The sequence below is a fragment of the Panthera tigris genome, chromosome C1, assembly GCF_018350195.1.
Source record: "Panthera tigris isolate Pti1 chromosome C1, P.tigris_Pti1_mat1.1, whole genome shotgun sequence".
NCBI lineage: Eukaryota > Metazoa > Chordata > Mammalia > Carnivora > Felidae > Panthera > Panthera tigris.
Genome location: NC_056667.1, coordinates 120,648,468 through 120,664,654, shown reverse-complemented (window position 1 = coordinate 120,664,654; position 16,187 = coordinate 120,648,468). Strand labels below are relative to the sequence as shown.

Genomic DNA, 16,187 nt, shown 5'->3' with positions numbered 1-16,187 from the left:
AGGAAGTAACTTAATTAGGGAAACCGACGAACACTTCCTGCAGGTGATCAACGTTGACAGCAACAGCAATGAGTCATGTTAATAGTACATATCCTTTGATACGGTGTTGATGAAAATGGCACTTGATATCTATGGTCTTTCTCCAAATAACATAACCCAAAATAATCATGAGAAAAAAAAATCAGATCTACCCCAATTGAGGAACATCCAATAAAGTACCTGACCAAATCTTCTGAAAACTATCAAGTTCATCAAAAACAAGAGAAACCATCACAGCCAGAACTCTAAAGAGACAAGATTGATGACTCAATGTAATATGGGATCGTAGATGAGATTGTAGAACAGTAACAGTAGCAACAGCAACAACAAAAGGACACTAGGTAAAAACGTAGGGAAGTTGAATAAAGTAAGGACTTTAGTGAATAATAATGTCTCACTGTATCAGTCATCACTGCCTTATGTTTCCTTTCCAGGTTTATTTTCTCTTGCTCCCCCATATGAGTCTTCAACTGTAGTTAAATTAGTATATTTGTGTCCCTCTACACAGAACCTTATTTCCTGTGTCCACATCTTCACATTAGCTTTCCTACCCATCAGTCAACCAAAACTTCTTCCCTGCTCCACTCCCATCTCCCTATCAAAACTGTATCAAACATTAATTTTCCATTTCAAATCATTTTTATGTTTGTCCTTACATTGCCTCAACCTAAAGAAACTTTCCTTCCCTCCACAGCTGTAAGAATTATTATCTGTGTTATTTATTTCACTCTTCATGTGCTAGTTTACACAGTTATTTTTCCATTTGTATTTTGGAAGGCCATATTTTATAGTTTTGTACACATCTGCCCTTGCTGTACAGAAAGTACATTTCCCAGGATTACTTTCCCACTTCACAGTTGACCCCAAGAGAAATATGTGTGTGATAGGGCAGGTAAAAGGCAAACAGCTCTGGAGGTTGGTGCAAAGTATAGGGACTATTGTAGCTCACACGTGTTGCTGATCTTCTGGCTCATCTTGCTTCTGCAGGGTGGCAACCTGGCCTGCAGGCCTTCAAATCCCACAGGACCTCCTCCGTCTAGTCTTGGGCCAGGCACATGTGCAGCTCCATGATGAAAGGTTGCAGCTTCTCCTCTAGGTCATCAGTGTAATCAGGTGAAATCAGATTCAGGTTTCAAGTTGTCCTTGTGGGTTTCCTTTATGGATTTCATTCTTTCCCCCCTTATTCTACATCATATACAGGTTTCCATTCTGTCTGCTAATCTTGCTGGCCCTTAGTGTTCATGGTCTCGCATGAACTTCATCACCAGCAGTCAAGTGTGCATTGTGCATACTCTAGGATGACAACTAACATATATATATATATATATATATATATATATATATATATGTATATATATAATCATATATATTATATTATATTATATTACATTATATTATATTATATTATATATTATATTAATATAATTATAATTATATATATATAATTATATATTATAATATATAATTAAAAATACATGCAATTAAAATGATAAAAGGGAAATGGAATCATGTAAAATGTTTATTTAAAACTCTTAGAAAGCAGGTAAAGAAAGGACAAGAAAAATTATTGCAATTAGTAGTTACAATCATAGTAGATATTAAGCCATATCTACCAATAATAATTTTAAATGTGACTGCCTTAAATACACTAAAAATATAGAGATTGTCAGGGCACCTGGGTGGCTCAGTTGATTAAGCATCCAACTTGGCTTAGGTCATGATCTCATGGTTTATAGGTTTGAGCTCTGCCTTGGGCTGTACGCTGATAGCTTAGAGCCTGGAGCCTGCTTCAGTTTCTGTGTCTCCCTCTCTCTCTCTCTGTGCCCCTCCTCTGCTTGTGCTCTCTCTTTCTCACTGTCTCTATTTCTCTCTCTCTCTTTCTCTCTCTAAAAAATAAATAAATAAAATTTAAAAGTAAAATAAAATATAGAGATTGTCAGAGAAAATAAAAAATAAGACCCACCTATCATCCAAAAAAAAAAAAAAAAAGAAAAAGAAAAAGAAATACACTTTAAATATAAGAACTCAGCTAGGTTAAAAGAGATGGAGAATGATTTACCTTCCTAATACTGATCAAAAGAAAGGTGAAGTTAATTATATTAATTTCAGACAAAGCAGATTACAAAGCCAGGAAATCATCAGAGAAGGGAGGGGCATTACAAAAATGATAAAGGGGTTAGTTCTTCAAGAAGACAAACAACAATTCTTAATGTGTATGTGCATAATAGCAGAGAATGAAAATATGTGGAATAAAAACTAATAGAACTAGAAGAGGACAACTATTTTAGGTGAAGACTTCAACACCCTTCTAATAATGGACAGACCCATTAGGCAGAAAACCAGCAAGGACACAATTGAATTCAACTGACCATCAGTCAACTGGATCTAATTGGCATTTATAGAATACTTCAGCAGACAACAGCAGAATACAGCTTCTCAAGTTCCCATGGAACATTTATCAAGACAGACCATATTCTGGGTCAGAAAACATACCTTAACACATTTAAAATAATAGAATGTATACAATGTGTACTCTCAAACCACAAGGAAATTAAATTAGAAATAAAAAAAAGAAAAATAGCTGGGAATTCACAAAAATACTTGGCGATGGAAAAAGTCAATTCTTAGTAACACATAGGTCCAAGAGACAATCTTAATAAATAATTTTTGAGCTGTTATAATAAAAATTATATCTTACCAAAGTTTGTGGGATACAGAGAAAGTAGTGCTTTTTTTTGTTAAGATTATAAAAACTTTATTTTCAAGGTTTTAACATGTGACATATTTCTTGAATAAATGGAAAGTATCCAATACACTGAAATATAAATCATCGTACATATAACACATGGCAGGATAAAACAAAACAATAAGATTCCACAATCCCTGCAGTAGTCATGGTCTTATTCTCAGATGCTTCCTCCATCTGCCAAATGTGTTTTGCTAGATTGTATAACTCACCATGCCTTCTGGGATCACACTTAGCCACATCTGTAGCCCAAAGAGCATTCAACTGGATGGACTGTGGTGTTGTTGGCTCTGTTCAAATGCAAGGCAGTCATATTCAAACAATGTATTGAACATCCTTTAAGTATCAAAGTGAGGAACATGAAGGCAACATTATAATACTAGCAGAAAGTTTTTAGCAAATTAGCACAGCTGTGTAATGCTTGAGGATGAAAAGTCACTTGCCAACTTCATTTCTTTGGTTTCTTAGGCAGTGACCAGTGAAGTAGCAAGATGTGGAGGAAATGATAACATTGAACACATATAATAGAAAAGAATAAATGTCTGAAATCAATAATCTAAGCTTCCACCTTAGAAAATAAAACAATAACTTAGCTTAAAGCAGTCAGAATAAAATCAGTAAGAGTAAAATCAACTAAGTTGAAAAGAGGGAAATGATAAAAATCAATAAAATCAAAACCTGGCTCTTTGAAAAGATCAGTAAACTTGATATACCTTTAGCCAGAGAACCAAGAAAAAAGAGAGAAGATACAAAATCAAAGAGTCCTAATGTGGGAAATAAGTTTAAGAATGCTGTGTGCTTGCACCAATGGGTTCACAAGACTTAGTGTCTAAAGCTGCCACAGGGCGAAAGCACCCAAGGCCAGTCATTAAGTAAGACAAAGCATAGAGGTGGAAAGCCACCACCTGCGGGAAGAGCCCAAGGTTAGTCACTAAGTAAAACAAGGCCTAGGGCAGGAAACCGCCTCCTTGGGACCAAAATGTCCAAAAACATTTAGAGGAGGAAAGCTGCTACAAGGCAAAAGCACCCAAGCTTAGGTAGTGAAAAGGGTGCCTTGTTAGGCTTGAGGCAAGGCTCCAGCAATCTTACACTTTGGAGACAACAGCTACTTGGCTGTATTGCCCACAGAGAAATACTGTCCATCTGAAGTCTGGCTCCAATATATCATTGTGCTTTAATCTTAATTTCTAATGCCACTCACCCCACAAACCCTTTGCTTCTCACACGCACAAATTAATGGTCACTATCTTATTTTTTTCTTCTGAACATTCACCACATATGGAAAACCTTGAGAGCTCAAAAAATACAGAGACAAAAGCCCTCTCAGGGCCTCTTGTCTCCTCCCGGACATTAGTCCCTCTCGTATTCAGTTCTGCATCCGCTCTCTGGACACGTGAGAACTCCAGACTCAAAGTTTGCAACATCCTAATAACCAGGAAACCAGTGATGTAAGTTCTTGTCCAAAAGCTGGGAGGCTCGATACCAGTTTGGGTCCAAAGACAGGAAGACCAACATTCTAGCTCAAAGCAGCCAGACAGCAGTTATCTCTTACTTAGTCTTCTTTGTTCTCTTTGGGATTCCAGTTGATTGGATGAGGCCCCTTCACTTTAAGGAAGGCAGTCTAGTCTGCCTTACTCAGTCAACTGATTCAAATGTCAACCACATCCAGAAACACCCTTATAGACGCACCCAGAATAATGTTTGGCCAAATGTCTGGTCATCCAGTGGTCAAGTCAAGTTGACTCATGATGTTAATCATCACATATCGAATGAGAAATGAAAGAAAACTCACTACTGAGCCCATAGACATTAGAGGAAAATAAAGTAATGTTATGAACAATTATATGAATTGGACTAATTTCTTGACAGACACAACCTATCAAAAACTAAACAAGGAGAAATAATCTGAAAAAGTTCATAACTATTATAAAATTTTAACAACAATCAATAGTTTTCCAAAATTAAAAGGACTAGGCCCAGAGGGTAAATGCTACTGAATGTTTTAAGGAAGAAATTATTCCAATTTCCTGTAATATCTTTAAAAAAACATAAGCAGATGGGTATCTCCTGCCTCATTCTATGAGGCTAATATTGTCATAAAATCTGATAAAGAAATGATAGGAAAACTGTTACAGACCAGTATCTCCTATAAATGTATATGCAGAATTCTCAGCAAACTTTGCAAATCAAATCCAAGAATGTAGAAAGAGAAAAATTCCCAATTACTATTCGAATTTATTCCAGATTTGTAAGTCTGATTCAACATTTAAAAATGAATTTATGTAATCCATTACAGTAACAGGCTAAATCATATGATCATATGAATGGATGAAAAAAAAAGCATTTGACAAAACTCAGCATTTGTTCAAGGTAAAATAAGGCTATGAATAGAGAAGAACTTTCTTAATAAAGAATATCTCCAAAATTGGTGGGGTTTTTTTGGTTTTATTTTTTATTTTAGTTTCTGGTTCAAATCAAACACTATAAAAATGTAACATTGTAAAACCACAACAACACTAACTGAATAGAAGCTGAATGAAAGAGACAAGTGACCACAGATGAAAAGAAATATAGTTTTTGCAAAAATAGTTGGGGAAAATCACTAAACAGATGGACCACTACTGCCTTCAACAATCAAAAGAATAAAAAATAAAATAAAAAATAAAGCACACTAGGGAAGAGAGGAATCTAATTTCCATAGTTACCATTTTATAATATTCAAATGTTCAGTTCTCAAGAAAAAATAACGAAGCAACTAAGCAGATTATGCAGTTTTATATACAGTGTTCTCTGAGGAGGCAAGGATTGATCAAAGACCTGCATAAACAGAGTGAATGAACCACAGAAATACCTCAGTACACTCCAGGCAGAAAGAAACTTAGAAAAACCGTAGTTAAGGTTTTCACTGATGTTTTGGGAAACAAAAAATTTTGGGGCAAGTAAGGTTTGAGGAGAGGTAGCCATTGGCCAGATTACAAAAGTCAAGAAATTTGACTACAGTGCTCACTCATCTTTAGATATCTTATTTAATAAATTTGTGACCCTGGATTATTTCTGATTCTCTTATTTCTTACCTGTGAAATCAACTACAATTACATATTCATTGTTATAAGCCCAAGATAGGAATGTGAAGTTGTCTAGGATGCTGGTTCTATTGTGTTCTTTGATCTAGAAAAGGGTTACATGGATTTTTCATTTTGCATACACTCATGACTTACGCATTTTACTGCATGTGTGTTGAACTACAATCAAAATTTAAAAATACATAGCTATTTTACAGTGCTTTTGTAAAAAATAAAGTAATAAGTACATATGTATATATGTCAAGCAAAGTAGCTAGTACAGATTAGTCAGTACCTCTTATCCTTTTCTTGTTGTTTTTTTTCCTCTAGCATAGCTGTCCTAGAGATTTCATAGTCCTTCTAGTTTACCTTTGTTTTCAAAAGAGCTGATTATACAGAAAATAAAACAAATTTTAGGAAAAAAAAATTGAGAATGTGCTCAGTGCTAGAAGAAAAAAATCCAAACAAATCAAATTTTACCACCAGCCAGCAACCTATCCCTACCCTAACCAAAATATTCCAATTCTCTTCTCTTTTTCCTTAAAAAAAATTATTTTTCCTTCTGTGAATAGTTGCATTTCATTTCTCAGAAACATTTACTTAGTTTTCCTACCTTCTTCCCAGTTATCTTCCCTAAACATTTTTGGTCAGTTTCAAAAATAATAATAGGTAAGAAGAAGAAGGCAAGGGTAGCAGTTAGAACAAGCCAGAATTCTTCAAAGCAGTGAAGCTTGAGGAAAGACTATATTTGGAAGTTAATAGTGTACCTTTCAATTTTTTTCTATCCCTTTCTATATTTAATACCTCAGTGCTTCTGAACATCTAAGTTTTTTTTTTTTCCTTGCTCTTATAATAATGCTCTGCATTTATTTTTATCTGGATACTTCCATCATTTCATTAGAATTTAGAAACAGAAAAATAAACATGTGATTGTGTGGCATTCTGATGGGAAAGAACTGTTTTTCTAATACATATTTTCTTCTTTTTCACTGTTTATTTATTTTGAGTGAGAGCATGAGCAGGGTAGGGGCAGAGAGGGAGGGAGACAGAACCCACGAGTAATGAGATCATGACCTGAACCAAAATCAAGAGCAGATATTTAACCGAGTCACCCAAGCACCCCTGTAATACATATTTTTAATATATATTCAGAAAGAACTTTTTTCTATAGTATTATAATACTTTATGTTTCAGCTTTTGGAATCAGAGTTACACTGGCTTTTGAAAAATGGATATCTTTTTTTTTTTTTTTTTTTTATCACTTGTAATCATTCCTCAATGTAAAGATTATTTAATCTTAGTGTGTGAAAGAATTCTCCTAAGTCACCATCTGGGCGGCCATGCTGAAACTTTACTTCACAAATATTGGTATATTTATTTATACTAAAGAAGAGTGATTGTAAATTATGTAATAACAGTCACAGGATGCTTTTGACTTGCCTAAATTTTCTTCCCTTAAAACCTTTCCTCACTTGAGGACACCCTCAGCTGAAGAAACCAACAAGTCCTCAGACTCTCCTTCTTATGTAATTTTCCTTGAAGAAATTCTCAGCCCAACACATAAGCAAGTAAAAGTATACACCACTTCCCCTAACATGACACCATTTCAGAATTGTCTCTGTGGTGTTTTTCATGCCCTGGGAAATCAACAAACTTTGTGTTCTTGTAACATAACAGGATGCTTTATTTGAGGGAGGGAATTTTTATAATTTGGAGGAGGCATTGAGAGTCAGCAATAAATCTTAATGACATAGGCTAGGACCTTTTTACCAGACAACTTCTAGAAATATCTTTTGAGGTTGTTTCATTTCTTCTGCTTGATAATCCTGACCTAAGCTGCATCTGAGCCCCAATTTCATTAAACTTCTCAGTCTATGAGTTTTATTTTATCCCATAAAAATTAGAATTCACCTGTCCGAGTATTTGTTACTCTCATCAGAGCTGTCTGCCTACAACATCTTGGTGACATTATGTTCTTCATCTAACCTCATATTTGCCTTGTCCTATTTTATTTAAAAAAAAATGTTGTTTGCCTAAGAATAAAAAATACTGTAGAATGATCAACAGAGAGAGTCCTAATAAAACGGACTAAAACCATTCTTGAGTACTACTAAGTTTCATGTTTTGTCAGGCTAGCATCTTGTAGTGGGCAAACTTCTCCCTAGGTTACTATCCAAAATGCTGATGTGAGTTCTGTAGGCTTTATCCTGCCTTTGTGTCCCTGAGAGTTGATTTGGGAAGTGAAATCCCCTTAGAGATGGAGAAGCCATCTTGTTACTACATGAGAAAATCCAAGAAAAATCACAGAGAAGCTGATTAATTGCCTTGAAATCATTTAATTACCCAATTAGTCAATCATTGGCTATCTACCTGTGCACTTCTGATTCTGTGGAGGTTTTCTGGTCTGTGGATTTATAATCTAGACTTCTTCTTGGCCTCAGTTTTCTCATCTGTAAACGTCGGATAATAAAAATATCTCAATCTTAGAGAGTTATTTTGAGGATGAGTAAAATAAAAGAGAAATTGCTTAGAAAAATGCTCATTATATACAAAGTGGTCAATAAATGCCAGCTGTTATTATATATTCATTGTCACAGTTAAGTTTCTTTCATCAGATGTTCTATTATGTGCAGCCACAGGAGCACTAGCCATTACAACCACTACATCCTTCACACATGTAGCTGCCTGCTGGCAGCTGTGGGTGGTTATGTTCCATGGCATATACTGCAATGATAGGTTAGGCTTTGATTGTTTTTCCTTCAATAACATTAAAGATGATTTCTCATCTAATGAATTCATTTAAGACATTGTTTCTTTTTTCTTTCCTTGTTCAAAGGCATTGATAAACTGAGCATCATCCTCCTCCAAAACAAAGTGAATTAAACTAGAGCCAAGAAGACTCTTGACCTGTCCAAGTTATTCTTTTCTAATACCACACTGAAATTTCTGATGTTGTTGCCACCATTTAATCCCCACTGAAGAATATCTGTGTATTTGATGATTTTTGGGGGGAGGAGGGTCATCATCATTAAATTTATTTATTTTTTTATTAAAAATTTTTTAATGTTTATTTATCTTTGAGAGAAAGAGACAGAGCACGAGCAGTGGAGGAGCAGAGAGAGAGGGAAGCACAGAATCTGAAACAGGCTCCAGACTCTGAGCTGTCAGCCCAGAATCCAATGTGGGACTTGAACTCGGGAACAACAAGGTGATGACAGAGGCTGAAGCCAGACGCTCAACTGACTGAGCCACCCAGGCGCCCCTAGATTTGTTTTTTATCAAAAAAGTATTTTTGGAATAAGACAGCATCTGAGTACAAGGCATCTGTATCACAGATATGATACATCTGTATCTTTACTTGTGATATTCCACACCTGTCAATGAACTGTTATTAACAGTCTTTCTTCCATTAGATTGTCTAGGTTTATCGGACTTTTGCATAGGAAATATAATGTGAAGTGGTTGGTGGAGGCCTGGCTGTTACTTTGGTGTCAGTGAACACTCATTTTCCTTTCTATACTTCTTTTAAGAGGTCAAACGCCTTATTTCACCCTCCCCACTCTCGGCTTCTCATCTCTCTCCCTTCCCAACTCTCTACTGTTATGATTTTTACCTAATTTATGAAGGGAATGAGAACATTGATTTTTAACAAATAACCCACTGAAGTTATGAAAGATATCTAGGATTCGAGGTGTAGTCACAGTATTTCAAGGGCATATAGTGTACTATATGTATCCTTCAAACTTTCAGGCAGTAACAGTACCACTCCAAGTATGGAAATAGGAATACTGCTAAAAATAGGTTAAAATGTGTACTATATCTTGACTTCTCATTTTTATCTTTCAACTAACTTATAAAAATTAATAACTATTTGAACAGAAATAGCTTCCATATTTTTTTCTTGTTTTTCTGAAGTCAAGCTATACTTGGTATCACCATAAATCTCTTCTCACCTCACATAAAAGTTTAGTATCTCACAAGCAGATGGGTGTGGCGAGGGAAACTAAAAAAGAAGATTGAATAATCAAATCAAATTATTATAGTCCTTATATCCCTCAGCCTTTCAAAGAAAGCTTGACTGGATTGAGTGGTTTATATATGCTCCTGTCAAATATGCTAAATGCCAAGAACCCACGTAATTTTTTTAGAGCACTATTTTCATACTTAATTTGATGGACAGTGTAGTGTTCCCTTTCTACCATAGCAAGTGGCAGAAAACAGCAAGATAGTAAATCAAATTTTAATAAAAAGGATTTTAACAAGAATAAGATATGTCCCATTAATTTGATCTTGTTAAAGTAGAAGGCATTAATTAATAAATGAATGAAACATTAATGGGGATCAAATATGTAGAGAATCAAGAGACACTAGAAACCATACTAGAGAGTCAGGAGTGAATGTTCAGTCATAAGTATCTACCCGAGGCTTACTTTTGTTGTTATTCCACTATATTCCTCTTTTTAAATACAATTCAGTGTGTAGTGCAGTGCACTGAATTTGAGATATTGGTAAACACATATAATTTTGCCCCCCATTCTTTTTGTCTTCTTCCATCCCTCAGGTCCTTTCTTAATACATGGTTTATGCCCACTGTGAACTGAATGTTTGTATGTATCCCAGAATTCGTATATTGCAGCCCTTATCACCAATCTGATAGCATTTGAGAGCTAATTAGATTTAGATGAGGTCATAATGGATGATGGATTAGTACCCTTAAAAAAGGAGAAAGAGGGCTCCTGGGTGGCTCAGCTGATTGAGTGGCAGACTGTAGCTCAGGTCATGATCTCATGGTTCATGGGTTCGAGCCCTGTGTCTGGCTCTGTGCTGACAGTTCAGAGCCTGAGCCTGCTTTGGACTGTGTCTCCCTCTCTGTGCCCCACCCCCATTTTCACTCTGTCTGTCTCTCTCTCTCACAAAAAATAAATAAACATTTAAAAAAATTAAAAAAAAAACAAAACAAAACAAAAAGCAAAGGAGATAGAGACAGGAGATCTCACTGCATGGCTGAACCAGAGAACCAGGGAAGGGTCTTATGAAGATATAATCAGGAAGAGCCCTATCGTGCTGGCCCCTAGACCTCAGATGTCTAGCCTCCAGAACCATGAGATACTTGTTTGTTGTTTAAGCCATCTAGTCTGTGGTATTTCATTACAGCAGTACAAGCTAGGTGCTTAATTTGACTTTTCCGATCTTCAAAGTCAGGGTTGCCTTGGCCTCACTTGATAGGGCTTAAAGCATCTTAAATGATTAGCTTTTCATAAACAAATTTCCCTTCCCTGAAGACCTTCTGAAATCCATTCTTATTTGTTAAAAGATGATATTTTGCGGGGAGAGGTGTTCCAAGCAATGTAAATAAATCTGGAGTGATATCCTTTTATGTCCCAGTAACTGTTGATACTCTTGAACATATTGGCTTATCAGATTTCTTAGTTGTCATCTGAAAATGTGCAAGTTTTTCCTGATGGAATGTGTGAGAGGATAGAAATATTTCATATTGAGTAGAGGCATGGGTACCTAAATATTACTAAGAAGAAAAGCAGTTTGGGGTCTTTGGCTGTGGAAATAAAACCATGTCTCATTCTATTAAGGGTAATAATAGACCTCTCCCTCCTGTTTTGCAGTGATCAAAAATTGGAGGGGGGGGTAGGTGAGGAGAGTGGAGAGATTTTGAAACGTATCCTGATGTTTTCTTTTCACTCTGGGTTCTTTTAAATTTTGGCAGCAGTTGGAGTTTGCACTAGATATGGCCTCTTTTTGACAAAGATGATTTCTATAAAGAAGTGATGTCCACTGAATAAAAGCCAATAGCCACATGTGGAACTAAAATTAATTAAACTTAAAGAAACTTAAAAATAGGTTCTCCTTTAAAAATAGGTTCCACAAGCCACATTTCAAGGGCTCAGCATAGACAGCACAGTGTAGAACATTGCCATAATCATAGAAAGTTTTATCAGAGGTGGTTTTCAAGATACAGCTATAGCCAATAAATATTTCTATATAATTTTAATTAATTTAACCAAGTTAGTTAAATTATGCCTTATTCATACGGACCTAAAGACATCTATCTCTTCTGTGATTAGAATACAATAATTGAGCATTATAAAAATCTACAACTATCTTACTTAAAGGTGAAATGTTTGAGAAAAGGAACAGTGTAAAGTGGATTGCTATTGTAACTATAAACATTTACTAATTAACAATTTTGAGTCACTAACAAGTACAATAGGTTGACAAAAAGAAATCAAGGTAAAGGAATTAGAAAAATTAATCATTACTTACATATTATATGGTATATATGGAAAAATATCTAAAGGATTTTTTTTGTTAAATATTGTTTTTAGTAAGAAAGTTTGCAAAGCATATTAAATCAATATGTTTTAAAAGAGATTGTGTTTCTATATAAAAGGAACAAACAGAAATGGAAATAATCTGTGTGTAATTTCCAATAGCATCAAAGTAAAAGTACCTAGGAATAAATCTAAACAAAGATACACAAGAATTTTATGGTACCACATGTAAAACTGTTGAAGATCATTCGAGAAGATCTAAATGAATGAAATAATATACAGTGTTTCTCAACTGGAAAACTCAATTGTAGAAAGAAGCCAGTTCTCCTCACATTAATCTCTAGATACAAAGCAATCTCAGTAAAAAATTCCAACAGTTGGGTTATGTGTGTGTATATGTATATATTTAAATTGACGTCCTGAATTCTAGCATTTTTACAGAAGTAGAAAGGGCTACTACTATCAAGATTTTTGAAAGAGAAAAAATGGGAGAATTTAGTAGTTAGAAAACTTACAATAAAATTACAGTAATTAAGATAGAACAGAAATATGAAAGAATAACATTAGAAAATATAATAGAACAGGAACTAGAAACTGCATAAATATGACAACAAACACTGCTATTTTCTGCTATTTAGAAAAGTCAAGGAATAAGGAACATAAGCACAATTCATTAGTCTTTAGCAGTTCTAATATCTTGTTGAGCAGACATTGTAAAGAATCCCCTACCTTGAGATTAGTGGTTAGGAATAACCTCATAAGATCTGAATTTGACTCTATATACCCTTACACACATCCATACACACATATATGTATAGTGCGGGCGTGTGTGTGTGTGTGTGTGTGTGTGTGTGTGTAACCTTGACATTATCAACTGGGGTCTTGCCTATCAAAAACTGAAAAGCCTAAGACCTGATATTCTACCATGCTTGCAATTTACCAAGTTAGCCTGCCATAGTTTCGCATGTATTGGCAGAAAACATGAGACTCTTGGGATGAAGACAAAATTTTTATTATTCATAGCAATAGCACTAGTCAGAATGTCAGCATTTTCTTATCCCTGTCTCCTGAGCCCCAGTTCCCTCCGGGTGATATACAAAGGGCCAGATGATCCCTGAACACACAGTGGGCAGCATTATAGAAAAAAAGTCATGCACTTAGGGAACTCATGTATTCAAAATGAGCAGTAAGAGTACCTGATTTGGAGGGATACATTATTTTCATTATACTGGACAGTAAACATTCCAGACTTTTGCCTGAATAGACATTATTTCTATTTCCCAAAGCTGCTCACTATATAAACATCTTTGCATAGATAGTTCAAAACGAAACCAGTTAATGCCTCTGCTAGCAAGACAGAAACATGAGAAATCCATGGAGAATTGTTTCCTAACATGCATTTTCATCCTCCTCCTTGGCCACCTCTAAAGTATACTTGGTGAATAAGTCCTCCAGGGCGGGTAGGACCAAGGATTGGGGAAATGTTTCCTGTTGGTAAAGGATTTAAGTTCCTAAGATGTTTTGTAAATATCATATAGTCAAAAATATTTTTAGTTCAGGACGCTTCAAAGCTTAGTTTAAAAAAATGTAGCTTCCTACCTATGTGATCTTGAGTTCCATGTGTTATTAGCCATATGCATAGATCTAGATGTTTCTCTGGCTTTGGATTTAATGTGGATATGCTGAGCCTATCAGCTTGGTGACACAAGTCTCCTTACCCTGAAAAACTTTGTTCAACTGTTAAGGTTCCATGGGCATCTCAACTCATTCAGCCCTTTAAACTGTTTTTTGCCTGGATTTACCCTAAATTTGACATTTGCCATTATGTGAGTTCTAACTGAACTTTCTTGCTCATAGAATTTTACATTTTTATCTTTTACTGTTTAGGATTATTAATAAGTTGCAATGCCCAGTTCTTCATAACCATAAATTCCTGAACTTTTTATATTTCCTTTAATTCCTTCTTGCGAATAGATTTTTTTTTCTTAAAGCAACCATAGTAAGTGCAACCAAAAAGAAGCCAATCCATACATATTATTACCATTCTGATTTTTAACATCAATCTGTAAAGCTATGAATATATTAGCTATATTATCTGTTTTTCAAATCACGGGCAGAATTATTACCTAGTATTTTGCCTGTACATTTTATGGATTGTCATGTGTCCAACTCTCAATATTAGATTTCTCTCTGTAGCCAGTCACATATTTTAGTTTATGATGATGATGATGATGATGATGATGATAGTACCCTAATTCTAGGATCCAGTTTCTATAACACATTCTGTAACAGTTTCTATAGTAAACAATCCTTTAAATCCCAAGATTAAAGCAAAGATATCTTTCTCCTGCATCATATATGTCTACTGAATGTTGGTAGGAATGTTCTGTTTCTAGTAGTCTTTTAGCAACCTAAGCAGACAGATCAGCTACCATTTTAAATGTTACTGGGCACTGAGCTAGAGGAAGTAAGAAGTAGGGCAGGGGAAGGGGACTCTTGCCCTGGCAATTAAGTATTTTCACCAGAAGAGACACATTTGTGGTTCTTACCACTCATGGTCATAACTAGCCACATGCCTCACTCAACCACATGGGGTCAGCAAGTATGGTTGGCCCATGTGTCTAAATGATGATGATTCTGAAATATCTGGTCAGCAAAATTAATGATAACCATAATACCCTGATGATAGTTTTGGTTGTCACAAGTGGAAGGGACTGTACTACTGGAATCTAGTGTGGAGGCCAGGGATATTGCTAAATATACTATACTGCCCTGGGCAGCCCCCAGGCCCAACAAAAAATTACCCAGTCCCAATGTCAGTAGTGCTGATGTTGAGAAATCCTGCCTTTTAGAAACTAATCTATTTGCAGAGGAATATACATTCAAGATTGTTAATAACTTCATTGTTAAAAATTAGGAAACAAAACCCCAAAAAACCAATTGGATCCAATTTGAATACCAGTTAATAGTATAATAGATAAATAAAAACAATTTATAAAAATAAACCAAAGGTAAGTAGAATAACACAAATGAAGATCTCAAATGAAATATTGAACAAAAGAAATGTTACATAGGAATGCACATAGTATGTTCCATTAATATATGGTTCAAAAACAAGCAAAAGTAAAGCATTAATTTTAAGGGTTCATTCATAAGTAGGAAATTAGAGGGGTGTCTGGGTGGCTCAGTTGGTTAATTGTCTGACTCTTGATTTTGGTTCATGTCATAATCTCACAGTTTGTGGGTTAGAGCCCCGATTTGGGCTCTAGCATGTAGCCTGTTTGGGATTCTCTCTCTGCCCCTCCCCTGCTCTCTTTCAAAATAAATAAACTTTAAAAAAACATGAGTGGAAAATTAGAAATAAAATATAAGTTCAAATTATCATAAAAGTTGAGATTGTCCTCAGAGTAAGGAAAACAGGATGTAAGAGCAATATATGGTAGGGGGTGCTTCCAAAGTTCTGGAGAGTTCTGTGCTTTCATCTGGTAAGTTGTCACCTGAGCATTCACTTGATGATAAAGGAGGAGGAGGAGTAAATCCAGCGGCCTGCCCCCTTTCAGAATGGCACCTTAGACCTGAGGACACATGCATTGGGTGGACACATTCTGTCACCTGATCAGACTAAATGTTTATCTGAATCCTGCTACTGGAATATTGCTACTTCTATCATAGATGCTGAAGGGAATATGAAAGCAAGGCCTGGGTGGAATACTTAAACGGAGTGAATAATAAGGTAGAAGTTTGGGAATGGAGAGAGAGAAGCTGAGGTGTAAGTAATTGGTGATAACAGGAAACTTAGGAGTTGATTTGAGAAAAAACAAAACAAAACAAAAAACACTCTGTACTTCTTTCAAATGGTTCTCTGAACAATTAGAGTTGGGAGGATGTAGCCTCTACAAACTCTTCTCCCCACCTGTGTGGCATGCATAATCTCTACATTGGGGGGGGGGTTGTTATTTGACTAAGCAGTGTAGCACAGGGAAAACGTGAATTTGTTTGAGATTACATAAACCTGTACTCGAATACTAGCTTCTCTGTTTACTATATATGTGA

The 16,187-nt window shown here is 35.4% G+C and overlaps 1 long non-coding RNA gene across 1 annotated transcript in view; it reads left to right on the top strand.

Annotated features, from left to right (window-relative positions):
* The window catches only part of LOC122240886, a 34,830-nt gene extending 25,873 nt beyond the window's left edge, over window positions 1–8,957 (top strand). Inside the window, exon 3 of the long non-coding RNA XR_006220632.1 lies at window positions 8,932–8,957. This is a non-coding gene — a long non-coding RNA (uncharacterized LOC122240886). The remainder of the gene's footprint in view (window positions 1–8,931) is intronic.
* The last annotated feature ends 7,230 nt before the right edge of the window (window positions 8,958–16,187 follow it).